General features: G+C 42.3%; 1 protein-coding gene across 2 annotated transcripts in view; it reads right to left on the bottom strand.

The window, feature by feature from the left end:
• The window catches only part of LOC126094511 (nuclear pore complex protein Nup58), a 162,148-nt gene that overhangs the window by 87,619 nt on the left and 52,184 nt on the right, over positions 1-22,345 (bottom strand). The window lies entirely within an intron of this gene.

Genomic DNA, 22,345 nt, shown 5'->3' with positions numbered 1-22,345 from the left:
TTTTTCGTCATAATCACCATTTCTGTCGATGCATTTTTGTAGATGCTGTGACATTTTTTATTTGCCTATGTCATACCAGCTCGCTGCCATGCTGGTCAGAAAGATATGAACCTCTTCTTTCACCTTGTCATTGGAGCTGAATCGTTGGGACCACAATTAACGCTGACAAGTACTGTGAGACTCTGAAAAAACTAGAGAAGAGGAATTTTGAGCAAGGGTGTACACATTCTCCAGGACAAAGATTGCCCACACATCGCTCAGCTAACCGTTGCTCTCCTGTAACAGTTTCAGAGGAACATAATTATCCACCCACCCTATTGTCCTGACTTGGCGCCCTGTGACTATCACCTGTTCCCTAGGTTAAAAGAAGATTTGGCCGGAAAGCGATTCAGCTCCGATGACGAGGTAGGTGAAAGAAGAGGTTCATAACATTTTGAACAGCATGGCGACGAGCTGGTATGACATGAGCATACAAAAACTGCCACAGTGTCTACAAAAATGCACCGACAGAAATGGTACTTATGTCGAAAAATAGCTAAATGTTCAAGCTGTAAACTGATGTAAACCATTATAGAAATAAACAAGTCTATGTACTTATAAAAAAATAGGAGGTCTTACTTTTGGGATTACCTTCGTAGTAATAGTGTAAGGAGTAATATTCTTCAATATAAATAGTATTGAAAGGTATGTAATGCAGTAAGTATTTTCCACTTCATCAAGTGAACAAAAAATTTCAATAATAATTCAAACGATGTCCAGTAACTGTTTTCTGTTAATGGTCAAAGACAAAATGAGATGAAATTTATGGTGATCTCCCAAATCCAATTTCTGTTTTGTGATGCAAACTACCAATAACATACCATTCTCATCTAGTTGGATCTAGCGTGCCATCGCTGTTAAACAGATTACTGCCTGTATCTCAAAGTAGCACTTTTCTTGTATGTTCAAACTTACCTGCTTCAAAATCTTCGGAAATGCTGCTGATGGAACAAGTTTCACCCCTCTCCCAAATAATTATTATTTGACTTTATTCTAAGTAAAGTTCAACACAATCCTGTTCCGACAGTAAGATGGATGCTTATTCAATAAGAAAAGTCTGTACTTCAATTCTCAGAAATTACAGGTTAAGTAGGCTATGTGTTCCCCTGTATGAAACGTTTTGTTACAGACACAAAACAATTACAGACACTGGCTGTGAATGGGCACTGATTGAAATCAATGGGAAAGTTGAAAATTTGTGCCAGAATGGGATTCAAGCCTGGGTCTCCTGCCTACTAGGCAGTTGCTCTGACCACTAAGCCATCCGGACACTGTGGTCATTGCAACTGCTTGGACTGCCCTAGCACACTTCCTATCAAACCCAAGTTCTCAACCTACCCACACACTACTAATTAGTGTCCCTTTCCCATTACCCTCATTACTCATGGCATTTTGCCGACTCCTGTAAGAATTTGAGCCTGGGGTCCATTTGTTACACTTTATTTATTTGCAGTTTACGTTTTGTGGCAAACTAAAATTATTTTTGTCAGGGTATAAGAACTTATTCAACAGAGGGGGAAAACCATGTCATTTATGTGCAGTAATTAAAAGGTAAATATACTCCTTTAGGTTTTATTTCTATAATGTTACTGTTAATTTTTAGTGTGTGGCTTGTCAGTCAATCTTCAGTACATTATTTATTACAACACCTGTTCCGGTCTTACTACAATTGATTTTCGTTCACACATTGCTGAAGCTGGAATTTCTGCCTGACCTCCAACCCCCTCCCCCCTTTCCTTCCTTCCAATTCCAAAATTCTCACCATCCAGATGAAGTGTAATGGAAACACTGTACACTAACATATGTATCCTTCAGTACACTCACATAGGTTGAGTCAAATCCAATATTTCCAGGGAAACAGGTAATTCATATTTATTACACCACTCTAAAACTCTAATCCTTCTCAACTTGTAAATGGTTTTCACATCTTATATGATGCCTCACTCCAATGTATATTTTCTTTTGCTTTACTCTCCTTGTACCTGCATCACCTTTTGCTGCTTGTGTAAGTACATTTGACAAATAATTATCCCTTTGATCTGTCTACATCATTTTCTATGATACTGGACTTTTTGCTTAATTTAATCTGGTGTACTTAACAATTCTTAAAATTTTCATATCTACATTTCTGGCTTCTCTACTGATAAGTAAGTTTCTTTCCAGTTTTGTATTTGTTTTTACTTTGTACCTTACGAGTTTGCAGCCATTTGCGATTCAAAAGTGCTTTAGGACCATCGTGTTTGTGTAATTCTTTTACATTTGGTAAAATATGATTAATTTTGTTTAAAGCTTCATTTGGTCATCGTCAAGTCTATTTTCTGTGTTTCCTTGGAAAATTCAACTAATGTATAACCTCTGGCATTTCTGGTATGAAGAATCATTCTTACTTTTTTTCCTACTTCTGCACCAAAATGCCACATCAGTGTATTTTTGGTGGTATTTGTTGCTGTTCATCAGCTCATGTAGCTCTTGTGCAACTCTTTGTACAGGTCTTCTACCATGTAAGCATACTGGCACACAGGCTAACGATTTCCATGGGATGTATTCTGCTGATTTTTAACACATCTTGTTCTTCCTTCCATAAATGTAATATTGTTCTTAATTTTCTTGTTTACTTATTGTAAATTACTTATTGTAATTACTCCCTACAGTGTTCCTGCAGAGCAAAACATATCCTGATTTTAATTCTATTTGGTCCTCATGTTTTTGCTGGACTTTTGGTAACCCTGCTATATCCTATTAAATTTTAATTCCTTTTTCAACTTATAGCCACAGTAGTAATAATAATAATAATAATAATATAATAATAATAATAATAATAATAATAATAATAATAATAATAATAATAGAAAATGTAAAAGAGCATACACAAAATAAAAAAGTGTAATAAATAGAGGAGATGAGGGTACTGAAAAACACTGAAATTACAAAAAACTGATCATCAGCTCAGTTGGAAAAGAATTGGAGAAGGAATTTTGCTGATGAAACACTCATCTAAAAAGGTACTGTTATTGTTAATTCAAAAACAGACATTTCACTTTTAATGTTTTCATCAGGTGAGAATCAACAGCCATTAAGTACTTTAGAAAATGCATTTTAACTAAAAGCTGTTTCATTTAGTCTATATATCAACTACCAGTTTTGGTCACAGACTGTCATCACAAGATGTAACCTGAAACATATCAGTTAAAAACATTCCGCATTTTCCCCTCTAATCTGATACATCAAGTTTGTCATAATGAAATCACGCAAATAACTATTGTAACCTGTTCTTTAAACACTGACCGAAACCGTTGGATATTATATTAGTTAAATAAAACAGCCAATGGTTAAAATACATTTTCTAACAATTTTCCGCTCTTTCTGAAAACATACTTAGAATTACCTGAAACTCAATACCTCAAAAGTTAATTTAATTGAAAGTTCAGACCCTCATAACTCCATTGACTTTTTTGCCTCAATGCCTTGTCAATATGTCAGTTACTGTAAAAGTTCTGCAACTGCACAATAACTTTGTATCATAAAATCTTGTGTGAAATAGTGAAAACGTAACCTTAAAGTATTAATGTTCCACAAACACTATTCGCTGGACAGTGTAATTCATTTTGGTGATTGTACTGTAAGTCAAATAGTGTGCAATGTAATTTCACATTTCTGTCGCCGCAAATTACGCCACTGTGATATTCAACAAATGTTGTGTCACTAATTAATGCCTGGACTACTACTCTCCCAAACATACTGGTGAAGGAAGAGATGCAGGCCTCTTTACCCATGTAACTGTGATCTGTAAAACTGTACCTGGCCATCAACAACATAGTAATGCTAAGAATGTGGGAGAAGACACTTTAAAAGTCATTTATTGTGTGGTCCACATCATTTGGCACTATCCTTTATAGAATAAGTTCCCAGCATATTATTCTGGAACATCAGGGTATGATACTTAGAGATTTGTGAAACTGATTGCATCAAAAAGTACGGAGAATGTTGCATAGTGTGTGGGCGGTTAGATGAACAAAAAGAATGGGGGAAAAGACACCACACAAAAAGATAGGCACCCGAGGGAGACATCATAGCAATACTGTGTAATACCATCTTTGGCTGTCACTGACAAAACTTTAAAATCAACTCCGGTTCTTATTGGGCAAGACATTTTTACAACCACTTTTCTTATGCCATGGAACATAGCTGCAAGAGGTACACCATTTCTTGAAGACACATGAGACACTCCATGTCGATACATCAACAAATTAGCCAAAGATTCACAGTGTGACCACAGGAGCGTCCAAATACAATAGCTCCTTTCTGCCATTGTATTACATGTCCGTATCGACCTCCTTACTGTGCTGATTCGATACAATCGACTGCCATATACAAGCTGTTTCACTGCCAAAATTTTTTTCCTGGAGTAGAGGGAAACATAACAGTCTGATGGAGTGGGTTACGGATATGGCCAAACATGATACTGTAACTCATTCTGAAACATCTTCACGGCAACCCATCTTACTGTGTTGATTCCATACTACTGACAGGTGCAAACAAGCCACTTGACTGCCATGGTTTATGACAGAGGATCACTTAAGCACACGGTAACTCCTGAGGTATAACTGCAGCGAATGAGCACTGTGCAAGGGAATTTAAAACCTCATTTTTTGTCACCAAAAGCTTCCTCCATGAGATTTATCACAGAATGCCCTGATTTAGTACCATACCCCAAGCCACAAAAATGTTCAAACTTCACCAAATGCCAGGTAGTTACAGAATGAAATGCCCTGTCGAACTGCATCCATAAAGCACTGTCCAGCCAATGCCAAAAAATAGCCAAAATTTTTCAAGTAATCATTAAATAAATACAATTCCTTGGAAACAAAATCCAACTGTTGATGAGTTTAATGGCTCCTGTCATGAACAAGAGTTAAGCCAACATGTTGCCTGATGCAATTAGTGGCAGGAGGATAATATGATCCACACCTTGGGCAAAAATTGTAACCACAAGAGCTCACAAGGGAAACTCCCCATTGCACGGAACAGTAAATGGTCCAAAAACAAGAAGTGTGATAAAGAGCAGCCTGAAACACCAACAGTGTTGTGGGTCAGTGGTCACAGTGTTGGGCAGCCAAGCGGACGAGCATGTTCAAAAAACTCCCTCGCGCCATTTATAAACACACACACACACACACACACACACACACACACACACACACACACACTCTTTTTTTTCTTCATAACATTATGAATTGCTTGTCCGGTCATTGAAATGTTTGTTCTCTTTCTGTAGTCATAGTAGTTGTCACACTATACACTGCGTATAGAATATGAGTCAGGTGGTAAGAAAGCATTACTGTCACCAAAAAATTTGATGAATAGTGAGAGTAGGCATGATACCACATAGACGTCTCACAGAAATGAAAACAAAAAGTAAATGGCTTGAACTATGCTACAACAAAGGAATTCAAGAGTCAAGACTTCCAAAATGGAATGCAACTCGAAAAATGTTAAAAACATGTTTTGACAGAGCACAGAGAAACTGTGATTGTGAAACTGTTGCATTCATTTGTTGCAGCTTATGTGACAAACTATTATGTTTTCATCATTTCCTTGGAAGTTATAGCATTCACTTTCATACGAACACCTGTACTGGGCAAGGAGGCATATCTCACTCACTCGCCAGTAGTACAAATCAGGTGCATCGATAAGAGATTCCTATCATATTACATACGTACTGTCACTAATGCCATGTATGACACACCAGACATGTTTTCCGGTGGAGGATTTGGTTGACTTGTCACCTCGTCATCGCGGTTCCCATTTGAAAGCTACTTCCTTCTGGCTGCTAATAGAGTAGTTGTGTAGAATCAGCTGCCATTATACATTACCTTACATCTTGCTGTTGCAAACAGATGTTACACTATGGCACAGACACAAATCTGAATAAAGCTAACAGAAAAAAAAGAAAAAGAGAAAAAAAAAATTGCACGGTGGAGGTTTATACATGGCTTGTCCGCTTGGCAGTTCAACACCATAACAACTTAACCACGATGCCATTTCTCTTGCAGGCTGCTCTCTATTGCAGTTCTTGTTCTTGGACCGTTCACTGTTTCTATTTTGCCTTTATTTTATTTTATTTTTTTACTTCAACAGTCCGGCACACTTTCTCCCTGTTTTCATGCTTGATCTGGGTTCAGTTTTTGATGGGCTGTCCACTGGGCCCTCTTACCACTTTATTTGAGGGGGCTGCAATGGGGAGTTTCCCTCGTCAGCAAAAACAATAATGCACATTACAATCTTACTCTACTGCTGCAAAGTTTATCCAACCTCTGCCAGCAAACAATACATTTCCTCTCTGTAGAAGTAAACTATGTGAGACCCGAGTTTCTCCCGGCATATACAACGTTCAAATAACTTATGGGCATGCAGCTGGCTGCTTTACGTTCACTTAGAGTTGATCTGGATATTGTTATTTTACCTGCAGACAAGGGCAATGCTACCGCTGTTTTGGACAAGCAGGATTACATTCAAAAGTTGCAGGGGCTACGGTCTGATTCAGCATATTGCACAACTAATGCTGCTCCCACAAAATGTGTTGACAGAAAGACTAACAGCTTCCTGAAGAAAAGTTCCTAGTCAAGGACACTATCAAGAGTATTATTATTATTATTATTATTATTATTATCATTATTGTGCAGTTCCCCCTAAGTTATATGGCCTCCCTAAGATTCATAGGGAAAGGGTTCCTGAAACTTCCTGGCAGATTAAAACTGTGTGCCCGACCGAGACTCGAACTCGGGACCTTTGCCTTTCGCAGGCAAGTGCTCTACCAACTGAGCTACCGAAGCACGACTCACGCACGGTACTCACAGCTTTACTTCTGCCAGTACCTCGTCTCCTACCTTCCAAACTTTACAGAAGCTCTCCTGCGAAACTTGCAGAACTAGCACTCCTGAAAGAAAGGATATTGCGGAGACATGGCTTAGCCACAGCCTGGGGGGTGTTTCCAGAATGAGATTTTCACTCTGCAGCGGAGTGTGCGCTGATATGAAACTTCCTGGCAGATTAAAACTGTGTGCCCGACCGAGACTCGAACTCGGGACCTTTGCCTTTCGCGGGCAAGTGCTCTACCAACTGAGCTACCGAAGCACGACTCACGCACGGTACTCACAGCTTTACTTCTGCCAGTACCTCGTCTCCTACCTTCCAAACTTTACAGAAGCTCTCCTGCGAAACTTGCAGAACTAGCACTCCTGAAAGAAAGGATATTGCGGAGACATGGCTTAGCCACAGCCTGGGGGGTGTTTCCAGAATGAGATTTTCACTCTGCAGCGGAGTGTGCGCTGATATGAAACTTCCTGGCAGATTAAAACTGTGTGCCCGACCGAGACTCGAACTCGGGACCTTTGCCTTTCGCGGGCAAGTGCTCTACCAACTGAGCTACCGAAGCACGACTCACGCACGGTACTCACAGCTTTACTTCTGCCAGTACCTCGTCTCCTACCTTCCAAACTTTACAGAAGCTCTCCTGCGAAACTTGCAGAACTAGCACTCCTGAAAGAAAGGATATTGCGGAGACATGGCTTAGCCACAGCCTGGGGGGTGTTTCCAGAATGAGATTTTCACTCTGCAGCGGAGTGTGCGCTGATATGAAACTTCCTGGCAGATTAAAACTGTGTGCCCGACCGAGACTCGAACTCGGGACCTTTGCCTTTCGCGGGCAAGTGCTCTACCAACTGAGCTACCGAAGCACGACTCACGCACGGTACTCACAGCTTTACTTCTGCCAGTACCTCGTCTCCTACCTTCCAAACTTTACAGAAGCTCTCCTGCGAAACTTGCAGAACTAGCACTCCTGAAAGAAAGGATATTGCGGAGACATGGCTTAGCCACAGCCTGGGGGGTGTTTCCAGAATGAGATTTTCACTCTGCAGCGGAGTGTGCGCTGATATGAAACTTCCTGGCAGATTAAAACTGTGTGCCCGACCGAGACTCGAACTCGGGACCTTTGCCTTTCGCGGGCAAGTGCTCTACCAACTGAGCTACCGAAGCACGACTCACGCACGGTACTCACAGCTTTACTTCTGCCAGTACCTCGTCTCCTACCTTCCAAACTTTACAGAAGCTCTCCTGCGAAACTTGCAGAACTAGCACTCCTGAAAGAAAGGATATTGCGGAGACATGGCTTAGCCACAGCCTGGGGGGTGTTTCCAGAATGAGATTTTCACTCTGCAGCGGAGTGTGCGCTGATATGAAACTTCCTGGCAGATTAAAACTGTGTGTCCGACCGAGACTCGAACTCGGGACCTTTGCCTTTCGCGGGCAAGTGCTCTACCAACTGAGCTACCGAAGCACGACTCACGCACGGTACTCACAGCTTTACTTCTGCCAGTACTTCGTCTCCTACCTTCCAAACTTTACAGAAGCTCTCCTGCGAAACTTGCAGAACTAGCACTCCTGAAAGAAAGGATATTGCGGAGACATGGCTTAGCCACAGCCTGGGGGGTGTTTCCAGAATGAGATTTTCACTCTGCAGCGGAGTGTGCGCTGATATGAAAGCTGTGAGTACCGTGCGTGAGTCGTGCTTCGGTAGCTCAGTTGGTAGAGCACTTGCCCGCGAAAGGCAAAGGTCCCGAGTTCGAGTCTCGGTCGGGCACACAGTTTTAATCTGCCAGGAAGTTTCATATCAGCGCACACTCCGCTGCAGAGTGAAAATCTCATTCTGGAAACACCCCCCAGGCTGTGGCTAAGCCATGTCTCCGCAATATCCTTTCTTTCAGGAGTGCTAGTTCTGCAAGTTTCGCAGGAGAGCTTCTGTAAAGTTTGGAAGGTAGGAGACGAGGTACTGGCAGAAGTAAAGCTGTGAGTACCGTGCGTGAGTCGTGCTTCGGTAGCTCAGTTGGTAGAGCACTTGCCCGCGAAAGGCAAAGGTCCCGAGTTCGAGTCTCGGTCGGGCACACAGTTTTAATCTGCCAGGAAGTTTCATATCAGCGCACACTCCGCTGCAGAGTGAAAATCTCATTCTGGAAACACCCCCCAGGCTGTGGCTAAGCCATGTCTCCGCAATATCCTTTCTTTCAGGAGTGCTAGTTCTGCAAGTTTCGCAGGAGAGCTTCTGTAAAGTTTGGAAGGTAGGAGACGAGGTACTGGCAGAAGTAAAGCTGTGAGTACCGTGCGTGAGTCGTGCTTCGGTAGCTCAGTTGGTAGAGCACTTGCCCGCGAAAGGCAAAGGTCCCGAGTTCGAGTCTCGGTCGGGCACACAGTTTTAATCTGCCAGGAAGTTTCATATCAGCGCACACTCCGCTGCAGAGTGAAAATCTCATTCTGGAAACACCCCCCAGGCTGTGGCTAAGCCATGTCTCCGCAATATCCTTTCTTTCAGGAGTGCTAGTTCTGCAAGTTTCGCAGGAGAGCTTCTGTAAAGTTTGGAAGGTAGGAGACGAGGTACTGGCAGAAGTAAAGCTGTGAGTACCGTGCGTGAGTCGTGCTTCGGTAGCTCAGTTGGTAGAGCACTTGCCCGCGAAAGGCAAAGGTCCCGAGTTCGAGTCTCGGTCGGGCACACAGTTTTAATCTGCCAGGAAGTTTCATATCAGCGCACACTCCGCTGCAGAGTGAAAATCTCATTCTGGAAACACCCCCCAGGCTGTGGCTAAGCCATGTCTCCGCAATATCCTTTCTTTCAGGAGTGCTAGTTCTGCAAGTTTCGCAGGAGAGCTTCTGTAAAGTTTGGAAGGTAGGAGACGAGGTACTGGCAGAAGTAAAGCTGTGAGTACCGTGCGTGAGTCGTGCTTCGGTAGCTCAGTTGGTAGAGCACTTGCCCGCGAAAGGCAAAGGTCCCGAGTTCGAGTCTCGGTCGGGCACACAGTTTTAATCTGCCAGGAAGTTTCATATCAGCGCACACTCCGCTGCAGAGTGAAAATCTCATTCTGGAAACACCCCCCAGGCTGTGGCTAAGCCATGTCTCCGCAATATCCTTTCTTTCAGGAGTGCTAGTTCTGCAAGTTTCGCAGGAGAGCTTCTGTAAAGTTTGGAAGGTAGGAGACGAGGTACTGGCAGAAGTAAAGCTGTGAGTACCGTGCGTGAGTCGTGCTTCGGTAGCTCAGTTGGTAGAGCACTTGCCCGCGAAAGGCAAAGGTCCCGAGTTCGAGTCTCGGTCGGGCACACAGTTTTAATCTGCCAGGAAGTTTCATATCAGCGCACACTCCGCTGCAGAGTGAAAATCTCATTCTGAAAGGGTTCCTCTTCACCCAATCGGTAGTAACACTGGTGTTCTGATATATCGTGTAGCAAAACACCTACCCACTATGTTGAGCACCACACTAAAAACTCAGCAGACTTCTTATGTCGATTAATGGGAATGTGTTTGAATGACTCTGATATTTTATTAAGTTTTGATGTGGTCTCTCTCTTCACTCGTATTCCTCTATCCGATTCCTTATTCTTGATTGAGGTTAGGTTCAGTGCGGAATTAACAAATCTATTTCAACGTGAGTTGACTTCCACTTACTTTATATTCAATGATCAGCACTAAGTGCAGACAAACAGAGTTGCGATGGGAAGCCCGTTACCGCTTATTATTGCGAATTTGTTAATGGAAGACTTTGAGGAAAGTGTGTTGGAGTCGGTGGCTTTGAAGATTGTGTTTTTCCAGACATGTAGACAATACTATTGTTGTTTGACCTCATTGCAGTGGGAATTCAGTTGACTTTTTAGAAGATCGGAATTCAATCCACCTGAATATTTGTTTCACAATGGAGGTGAAGAAGGATGGATGCCTTCCCTTCCCTTAATGTGTTGGTCAGGAGGAAGGCTGACGGTATGCTAGTATGTGCCATTTATAGGAACTACTCAGAATGACTTGTATCTGTATGTCGACAGTTGTCACCAGCTAGCTCAGTGTGGGAGGTACTTCGTACCTTGGTTCACAGGTCCACGTCATCTCGGACCCTGAGAGTTTGTCATCTGAGTTAGCCCACCAAGAAGTCACCCTTTGTCAGAATGGTTCTAGTGAAAGACAGATTACACATGCGTCACACTATCGACCAATTGTGGACTGGTCTGGTGATGATAATCCTAAGATGGCACAAAAGTCTATGGCCTTTTTGCCTTGCACAGGGAGTACTCTGAACAAGATTGGTTGTATTTTGTGGAAATAAGATGTGATGTGTGTTTTTTGACCACCATCTAAGATCGGGGTACTTTTAGGTTCCATAATAGATGATCTAGGTTTGCGTAAGTCAGGTTATGCCATGTGATATATTGGTCAGACTATCAAGACTGAGGAGGACAGGTGTACTTAGCTTAAGCATTACACAAACTTACAACAGCTGAGCAAATCTGCCATTGCAGACCACTGTCTCGGCATCAGTTATCCTGCAGAATGCATGCACTTCCGACAACTGGGATAGTGTGATTATGGAGCTCCTTGAAATTAAATTAGCAAGTGACCTTATAAATAGAGATGGTGGTTTTTGTTTAAATTCTACATGGAATCCTGCTCTCTCCTTTGTCAAAAAACAAAGAAACAGAGTTCATGGTACCTCACCTGTTGATTATTAATTTCACCACTGATAACTTCTGACAACGGCCACCACTGATTTGTGATAGCACTAGTGTTTATAATTTGTTTGAGTGTTATCTTTCCAGAGTTTCTCCAAAAACCGAGGTTTTAAGTTCCCTTGTACTTGTTGCAATTATGCCTTGAAAATGTCAGAGTGTATTCCTGTCGAAATATCAGCAGCTGTCGACGATGCCACCTAGCAGCATTCCCGTAAGTTATTTGAACATCTTGTACCAGTTCTTCACCATACACAGTGTTTCAAAGTGACCAATGTGGTCTTTTATGATAAGATATTATGTTGTCTGACGAGCTTAAGTTGATACATTACACAGTAATTAGAAGTCTAGAATCACAATCGTCAATTTTATTGATTGGTAAACTGTTTTGGTTATCCAACTGTCATCAGACCATGGGGTGAATTGGTAAGTAAATATTATAACTTATTTTAGAATCTGCACCGGCATGACACTGCCGCTACACTAAACTGTTGGCGCAGGTACCTGACAAGCCAATGGTGGCTTGATGACAACATGGGACCACAACCCCTGTGAGAGGAAATGAAAACCTGCCTTGTGAGTCGATCTACAGGAAACAAAAAGTCTGGGGAGTCATACAGACATGCACAGGGTAATTCAGTACACAGTTGGCATGAGTATCTGTCAACTGACTACAACACTTAACAGAAGGTGCAATACAAGACTTAACTCAGTATCTGCACTGGTGTACCCGGGTTACTGCTGCCCACAGGGAAACACTGATGTCAGTGGGTCTGGCCATACTACACACTTCATGCACCCTCCATGTCGGGTTTATGGAATATTCCACGTCATTACCCAAGCTCGCTCATCTGTCTTCATTGTGGTGTCCACTGGTGGGAATACTAAATCCCTCACCCCCTGAAAAGCCCATGCAGGGCTGAAAATTGACAGGGAGTGCTGCGGCCACCAGCACAGAACCAGAGAGGCTACTGGAGAAGCCAGCAGCAGATTGACCTACATACGAAGCAACACCGACCCAGCTGTCTGAAGCAAGGGGAGGTTCACTGGCAACAGTTGAGGCCGAGGTCACCACAATCAGTGAGGGCAGAGGGCGGAGGCAGAGGAGGAGGGTGGATCAAAATCCATGGGCTCCAAATCAGTCAGTGCAGTTGCCAGCTTCAAGACACAACTGATTTGCATGGTGGATCAGCTGCTCCATATCAATGTTCACCACAAACAACTGCCAACCTTTGTGTCCAACCATGACACCCACCCCTGGTTGAAGGACCAGGCTCAAACAGTAGCACTGGGACGAAATTGCAGCAGGCCACCGAGGTCTGTGGCATGCAACTCGGGGTGCCACAAAACCAGGAGAGACCCTGTGGCTGGTTCCCATGCACATGTTCTGCTGGATTGCATCTGTTCACCAATATCGCCTGGTATGTATCCAGAAGACTCAATCATGGGCAGAAGCAGATACTAATTTCTTCAGTTGGGTCTTGAATCTACACGACATGCTCCACCTCTGATTTAGAAGCAGGATGAAACAGGGTGGTATTCAGATGCTGGATACTGTTACAGATGCAGAAGTCTTCAAACTCCCATGACACAAATTGCCTGCCATTACTAGATACAAGGGACCTGGGGGGATCCCTCAATGGTATAAAGAACTGACAATGCATGCATGAAAAGCGCCAGTCGACAACATGAAGGACTACTTGGCCATGTATGAGAAATTGGACAATGCGCCAACCATGAACAACCACATGCTGCCCACAAACGGACCTGTGAAATGGACGCACACCCTGTCACAGTGGTGCTCTGGGACTAGCCAAGGATCTCACACCAATGCCTTCATCTGTGTAATACTGCAGTGTGATGCATGCAGCAACAAGAGTATGTGACGTTGCAATGCCATGGGGATGACTACTCAACAGCATTGCTCCTCCAGGCTATGCCTGAGGATCCCTTGGACAATGATGATCGTATAGGAGGAAAAACATATTCCATGTCTTATCTGCACCCAAGGAGACATGTCTTGACCAACCCATCTGGACCACTGAAACAACTTTCCGGAAACGCAGGTCAGCAGCTGTGTTGTTCATGACTTCTTTTTCTATAAACAGAAAATCTGACAGGGTTCGCCGCAAGGCGTCACTGAACACAACCATGAGAGCCTTCTGCTGACTGGGGGCCATCAGGAGCTGCAGTAACACATCAGCTTTGGAATGCTGGGTGGAGGAGCAACAATGAATATTGTAGCAATAGATACTGAAAAAGAGGACCCAACTCAGCTGTCAGTGGGCAGACCCATCGGGCAACTTGGAATGAGGGCCACATAAGGAAATCGGTGGCTTGTGGTCAGAAGTGACAAGGAACATCAGCCTATATAAGAAAATGTAAACTTTTTAACTTCAAAAATAATGGATAGTGCCTCCTTTTCCATCTGTGAATCGATTCATCATTGTCCAAGAGGTCCTCACCCTCACCACAAAGAAGAAATGCTCTTGAGTGGTTGTCATGGTGTTGCTACCCTCACATACTCCATTTGCTGCACACATCACACTGGTGTACGGCTTGTATAAAGGCACTGGCATGACATCATGTCTACTGGCCAGCGATCGTGACACTGAACAGCAGAAAGCTTCTTTGATGCATCAGTGATGGGCTGTTCGGTGCAGTGCTGTCTGGGTTCTGATGGAACAGGACTGCACCAAAGCCAAACTGGGACACGTCAAAGGCCAGAGTTAACGGTTTACTTGGTGTAGAAAAGATGGACAGGGAGTGAATCACAAACACTGCTTGACAGACTGAAAAATCCATTCATAATCCACAAACCACACAAATTTAGTGCCGCTCTGGCGAAGACAGTTAAAAGGATGAGAAATGTGCGCAGTCCAGCGATTGAACTGAGCATAAAATGAAATAAGAAATCTTATCCAGAAAAGATTGGAGTTTCTTCAGGTCTTTGGGAACCAGCAGGTTGAGGATGGCTTTGATAGGTAATTCATCAGGACAAGGTCATCTTTGCTACGCCCAAGTCCCAAGAAATTCACCTTTGGCAAGAAAAAACTGCACTTTATCAGGGAGCAGAGCACGAACACTGCTTGAGACTAAAAGCCCATTGACAATCTGCAGACCAGAAAAACCTAATGCTCTTCTGACAAAGCTGGTTAAGAGGCGGGCACATGTGCGTGGCACAAGGAATGAACTGAGCATAACACAAAATCTTACCCAAGACTGGAGCTCCTTCAGTTTCAAGTTCAAACAGGGTGTTGAGGACCAAGAAAGTCTTTGAGAATGCATGTAATGGCAGCTGCAGGTAGGCACCACACAAGTCAGTGTGTGAAAAATACTGGCTCCCAACAACTTCGCCAACAACTCTACTGGCTGCTTAATTGCCTTGGATTATGCAACAACAAACAACAAAGCTCGTCAAAGGGAAGTTTCTTATGTTCCGTGGAGCGCTTCAAATTTTGGACACGTATAAGCCAGTGCTGCTTTACAACAACAAGGTGGGCTCGTCCACTGGACTGACGATACACATTACATGGCAGTGAAGTAAGAACAGACACTGGTAATTCTCCCACTTTTTTGGATACTGTTGGGTCCATGGTGACCTAAAATTACCACTAAAAAATGGAAACAAAGAAAGAGGGGCATCAATAACGTAGGAAAAGACAGATTGGTACTTACTGTAAAGATGACACATTAAGTTACGGACAGGCACAATTAAAAGACACTTAAACATAACATTTCAGAACAACCTTCATCAGAAAAAGATAGAGAAAAACACACCATTGATTCATACAACCAAGCACATCTCATGCACACATCACCATGAGCTCCAGTAGCTCAGACCAGAATGCCTTCAGAATGCATAGTGGTCCAAGCTGCCGGAGTTGATGGTCATGTGTGCATGAGGTGTGCTTGCTTAAGTGAATGAATGGTGAGAGTTTCTCTTTCTTTTTCTGATGAAGACAGTGGCTGAAAGCATATGTGTAAGTGTCTTTTAATTGATCCTGTCCCTGTACAGTAAGCAGCAATCTATCTTTTCCTAAACTGTTGATATGCCAGCCTGCAGTTTCTATTGTTTGAAAGAGGGGCATCACACACTTAAGAACTTCCTTCATTGCCACATGCCATTGGCTTGACAATGCCACTGCATTACACGGTCAGTGTGGGTACTTCATGGTCCAATAGTGGCTCAATAGTACCCAGGGAACACAACCATGAGAGAAGAAACGAAAACTCACCACAAGAGTCAATCTGCAGGGAGCAGAAAGGCCAAAACCTTATGTAGATGTGCACAGGGATAACTCAGAATGCAGCTGTCAACTCAACACTTGGCAACAATGCTCAACATGATGTGCGAGGTCCACGGTAGTTGAACTCAGCTTTATCACTGGTCTGCCTGAATCACTGCTGCCTGCAGTCCACAGGTCTGCCCATACTACACTAGTGTCCAAAATTAAAGCAACAAACGGAAATTTTGCAAGGTTGTGTTTATTTTGTCACAAAACAGTACAAACAGATGATAATAAAGTACAAACAATGTAAAGAAAACAGAGCGTAAGCAACTGTAATATGCACCCATTCTTCCTACAGAGCTGCTTGTAAGTCTTGGAGAGTGGTTGGTGGATCCTGACACGATACCGTCTCCCTTGCACATTCCACACATACTTTATGGGTTTTAAATAAGAGCAAAGCAGGAGTGCTCTATGAGGTAGAGCATTATCATCCATCAATACAAAGTCTGGGCCCACAGAACCTCACACAAACCGCACATCAGGTCTCAAGATTTTGTCACAATGCCTGACAGCAGTTAAACCTTGCAAGCTCACACATACAATTTCATGAAGAGGTGAAGTGTTCAACATAATCCCTTCCTACACCAAAAGGGATCCTGCTCGATATCGATCTCTTTCCACAATGTTTGGGTCCCGAAATCATGTTCCACATTCCCTCCAGATGCAAATACGTCAACCATCACTCTCCAGACAAAACCAGGACTCATCTTTGAAAAAAACATTGACCCACTATTTGGCTGCCCAGGTGGCATGTTGACGATTCTACTCTAGGCGATCCCTTCTGTGACGACGCATCAGAGGTACACATACAGCAGGTCTCCGACAATAAAGGTCACCCTGCAGAAGTCTTCTGTACACTGGTTGCCTCAATACAACATGTCCAGTGGATGCTGCAAGGTCAGACCAGTTGCCATGCAGTACTAAAGTGGTATCATTGTGACCTTACAACCAAATAACAGTCCTCTCTTTCTGATGTCACACGTGGTCAGCCCTGCCCTGGTCTTTGGATACAGTTTCGGTCTCTCTAAACTGTCGCCACATCTGAAAACTAATATAATTATTCACATTAAGCCATTGGGCAACATCAGTTTGTGACTGTCCTGCTTCCATTCTTCCTATGGCCCTAAAAACATAGTCTTGTAGGCATTTTGTCTGTGCCATTTTGCTCCATCTGTGACCGTGTGCACAGCGACTGTTGATGTGGGACTACCCGGAAAACACTATACCATTTGATAGGTGCCCTGATGTTACCACTGGCATGGTTGTCCGTTGACCGGAATGTTATCTTCCGTGCAGAACAAGATTTTGTGGACATATTTTGACAGTTTTTATGATTACATCGTGAATTAGACACAGGATGGGGAAATAGCAGTTTCCTGCTATAATTTTGGACACAAGTGTATGTGCCATTTGTGCCCTTCATGGCAGGTTTCTCCATTATTCTGCAGCACTAGTCACGCCAAAACAGCTCTTCCATCTCTGTCGCAATGTCTGCTAGCAGAAATATTAAATTTATTATCACGGTATTTATAAAGAGGAAGTAATAAAATTATCTGAGATCCAAAAACACTACATGCTCATCTGGGAAACAACATTATTTCATAAATAGTTTTCAGAGTGGCAGCGCATAGCAGCATTTTGTCAACACAGCTACAAATTTTCACTCCTACAAGTGATATTAGCAGCTAGAAAGTTAAAAATGTTGCCAAAGATTTGTTCTGTGCAATGAAACAGAAAAGGATACTCTGTTCATGTAACACTATGTTGGGTCATTCCATGTCAATTCAACCAATTTGAGAAAATATTACAGCTGATAGTCTCAGATTTGGCGGAAATTTAGCACACCAATGCTACCAAGTGTGGAACACTCATGTACAAAATTCTAAGTTCCCCTGCCAATTAGTTCCAGAATTCTGGCACTCTATCTTCAGACCCAACTTCAGGTCTTAATAACTTTGGAACTATTCCACACAGTCCAGTGAAATTTTTACAACCCAGTAACATCCACTTAGAGAACACACACTATGAATCAAAATACCAACAACATATTTCTGAGGGAAAATAAAAAATTCCAAAATGTGATTAAAAAAATGTAATACGTTAAAAGATACATATTTTAGGTGCCCTCTATACCAAATATAATTCACTCAAAAAGGGTATAAATTTTTTGTGGTAAGCTTTATGTGGCCTAAACACACACAAAACTCATCTTGCCCATATCAGTCACACAAACAGAGTTACATGCACACGAAAATACAAAAATTCGAAAAATTACCTGAAAAACATGGATTTTCTAAGTGTGGTAGCACAAAAAGGACAAGTGATATCCAAGCCAAATTTAAAACACTGCATAAGTAGACCATAATATAATATGTGTCAAAATTTCAACTTGTTATTGCAAGGCATTTGTGTACAATTAAAGTTGACAGAGATGTATTTGGTTACGTTTCTTTTAACACGATTTAGCAAGTAACAGTGATGATGCAGAAGCTTGTTTCAGATAAAGCTGCAACAATTGTTGGGAACCATTAGGCAACAGAAAGTTAAGCAAGGGTAGTTTTCAGGGACAGAATGTCATTGTTAGGAAGGATCAACAAACGAAAGAAGCGACAATTACAGGTTACTCATGTTTTTAAGATTCTAGTTCAGACTGGTCAGTACTGTTGTGGTAAGTCAGTATGGAGGCAGAAGAGTGTACTAGTGGTGCTTTTGTTCAAACAAGTTGCAGTATTGGTAGAGCACAAGCATCTGAATGTCATAAAACAACATATGGAACAAAATGTGGCATTCGCTTTGTACCGTACGATCTGGATGAATCGGACCAAGATTTGTTGCTATGGAGATCCGGGATACACCCTGTGGTCACAAGAAGTACAGTTCCAGGAAACTTAAGTGTTTGTTATCATCATATGAAAGTGTTTCTGGGTAAGTATTCTTTCCTACAAAGAAGTTGTTTTGATCCATTTTGGATTCATCAGAAGACAGTGAAGTGTAGCCTCAGAGAAACTGATATAAAATCAGCATTGAAAGTGAATCAGTGCATGGGACTTAACATGAAACCGGGACAAAAGTTATGTTCCAGGTGTGTTACACTTCTAAAAAATGAAGAATATTCTGATAATTTACATGACAGTGACAAAGAGTATCAGCCACTTGCAACCACAGCGGATGAGGAATTAACTACTCCAGTGACTGTTCGTGGTTTGTCTCCCACAAAGACACACAAAGTTGGGAACAGAGACAGGCCCAGCTATGGTAGAAGAAAACTACAAGAAGCTCAAATGTAATTAAAACACAAAATAGCTGACACACTAATGGTGGAAGAGGAAGAACTGTCTGCTCCAAAAGAACAGAAATCATGCCAGAAATGCTCTGATTTGGAAAAAAATTGTGCATGATTTGAAAGAAAAATGTGCCATATCCACACGCCACAAAAAAGTAGCTATTATTACCCTTTCACCTTCCAGATGGTCTATTGACTACACTGCACAGGAATTCAATGTTTCTACATATATGGTAAAGCAAGCTAGGAAAATAAAAGCAACCCAAGGAGTGCTTCCACAACTTCAGCAGGCTCAGGGTAAGCAATTGAGTTAAGAAATAAAGGTGCTAGTGTTGGAGTTTTATGAAAATAATGACTACAGCCGAATAATGCCTGGAAAAAAAGACTATGTAATGGTGAAAATGGGAAATGTATGTGTACAGATGCAAAAAAGACTGTTGCTATGCAACATATCAGAACTATATGTAGAATTCAAGGAAAAGTATCCCAATACCAAAGTAGGTTTATCATCTTTTTTCAATCTTTGGCCAAAATGGATAGTGCCTGTAAGTGCAGGGGGCACACACAATGTTTGTGTATGTGAGACCCATCAAAATGCTAAGCTGATGTTTGCTGCTATAAAGGATTCTGGTCTGGATTAAAAAGGTGCAATGAAGCTGCTAGTGTGTGACATCAGTTCCTACTAGTGCATGATACACAGGTGTGAAAAATGTCCTGGTAAGACAAATCTTGCAGAACACATGAATAACAAACTGTATGGTGAACTCCTTATGGATGACAATGAACTTGTTTCTTCTAAACAATGGACACACATGGATCGCACAGGTCTTGAAACAAAGCAAAGTACAGTGGAAGATTTTGTTGAAATGTGTTGTCAAAAAACCGACAAACTGACCACACACAGCTTCACAGCAACAGCACAATCAGCTATCTCCAGTTTTGTAAGTATAATTTGAAACAAGATGAAATTATAGTAATAAAAGACTTTTCTGAAAATTATGCATTTATAGTTAAAGATGCCATCCACGGATATCATTGGGATAACAGTCAAGCAACTCTCCAGCCATTTGCGATTTACTACAGAGGTGAATCAGGTGATGTGTCTGTCATGAATCTGTGCGTTTTTAGTGACTGTTTAATTCATGATGCCATTGCAGTTCATGCCCACATTCGCACTGTCATGGCATATGTGAAAAACAAACTGCCTCACATACACTTGGCGAAATACTTCAGTGAAGGGGCAGCTAGTCAGTACAAAAACTGCAAAAATCTCAAAAATTAATGCATGCATTACCATGATTGTGGTTCATGGTGTGGGTTCCTGTTGTCATGTCCTAGTTCATGAACCACGGGCAACATATGAGTGGCCAAGTAACTGGTCCCGACAGTCGGGATACCAGTTACTTTGGAATAAGGCTGGGCATCTTGGACATATTTTGAGTCGTGGTCACCTTTGTGCTCATACGGCAAAGACTACCAAATCCACCGGTTAGTCCCTCAACCGTTAGGGGTAAAACTCAATGGGACTCGGGGCAAAAGTAAGGCTAGCAACCTGCTTCCCTGGTACTTTAAATATGATGCTGGCAACAATCAGAGCAAAATGCCTCGGACCTTTGGAGGTGACGGAGTCCCACCTCTAATTGACAAACCAGGGATTCCTAAGATACGACTTGGCAAACAAATGGCAATGAGATGGGGAGCTACTAATATCAATGGGGGCTACTCTGGGAAGACGATAGAGCTGGCAGAGGCTGCAAGTAAGATGGGGCTGGACATTTTAGCTGTTAGTGACATTCGGGTAAGGGGTGAAAAAGAAGAGGAAGTGGGAAAATACGAGGTCTATCTGTCAGGGGTCAAAGCAGGAATAGCACAATGGGGTGTAGGGGTTTACATCATGAAAGAAGTGGAATCCAGCGTAGTTGCAATAAGGTATGTAAACGAACGACTGATGTGGGTAGATTTGACAGTGTCTAGCAAGAAAATTAGGATTGTGTCAGTATATTCGCATTGTGAAGGGACAGATCAAGATAAGATGGATAGTTTTTATGATGCACTCAGTGATGTAATTGTTAGAGTAAAGGACAAGGACAGTGTTCTGCTCATGGGTGACAGGATTGGAAATCGAACAGAAGGGTATGAAAAGGTTATGGGTAAATTTGGAGAGGATATGGAGGCCAACAGGAACGGGAAACAACTCTTGGATTTCTGTGCCAGTATGGGCTTAGTAATCACAAACTCCTTTTTTAAACATAAGAACATTCGCCGGTACACTTGGGAAGGCAGGGGAACCAGATCTGTCATTGACTATATAATAACAGATCAGGAATTCAGGAAGGCTGTGAGGGACACACGTGTATTCAGGGGATTCTTTGATGACACTGATCATTATTTAATCTGCAGTGAAATTGGTATTGTGAGGCCGAAAGTACAGGAGGTCAGGCCCATATGTAGGAGGATAAAAATGGAGAAACTTCAGGATAAGGAAATCAGGCACAAGTACATAACAGTGATCTCAGAAAGGTACAAGTTAGTTGAATGTAGTCAATTACAGTCATTGGAAAAGGAATGGACAAGGTACAGGGACACAGTACTAGAAGTGGCTAAAGAATGTCTTGGAACAGTAGTGTGTAAAGGTAGGATGAAGCAAACAGCTTGGTGGAATGACACAGTCAAGGCAGCCTGTAAAAGGAAAAAGAAGGCGTATCAAAAATGGCTACATACTAGAACTCAGGTAGACAGAGAAAGTTATGTTGAAGAAAGAAACAAAGCCAAACAGATAATTACAGCATCCAAGAAGAAATCTTGGGAAGACTTTGGAAACAGGTTGGAGACTTTGGGTCAAGCTGCTGGAAAACAATTCTGGAGTGTAATTAGCAGTCTTTGAAAGAGAGGTAAGAAAGAAATGACAAGTATTTTGGACAGGTCAGGAAAACTGCTGGTGAATCCTGTGGATTCCTTGGGCAGGTGGAGGGAATATTTTAAAGAGTTGCTCAATGTAGGTGAAAATACGATCAGTAATGTTTCAGATTTCGATGTACAATGGGATAGGAATGATGATCGAAATAGGATCACATTTGAGGCAGTGGAGAAAATGGTCAATAGATTGCAGTGCAATAAAGTAGCTGGGCTGGATGAAATTAAGTCGGAACTCATCAAATACAGTGGAATGTCAGGTCTTAAATGGCTACAC

Source organism: Schistocerca cancellata, chromosome 8 (genome assembly GCF_023864275.1).
Source record: "Schistocerca cancellata isolate TAMUIC-IGC-003103 chromosome 8, iqSchCanc2.1, whole genome shotgun sequence".
Taxonomy (NCBI): Eukaryota; Metazoa; Arthropoda; class Insecta; order Orthoptera; family Acrididae; genus Schistocerca; species Schistocerca cancellata.
This window is presented reverse-complemented; position numbering and strand designations above follow the sequence as displayed.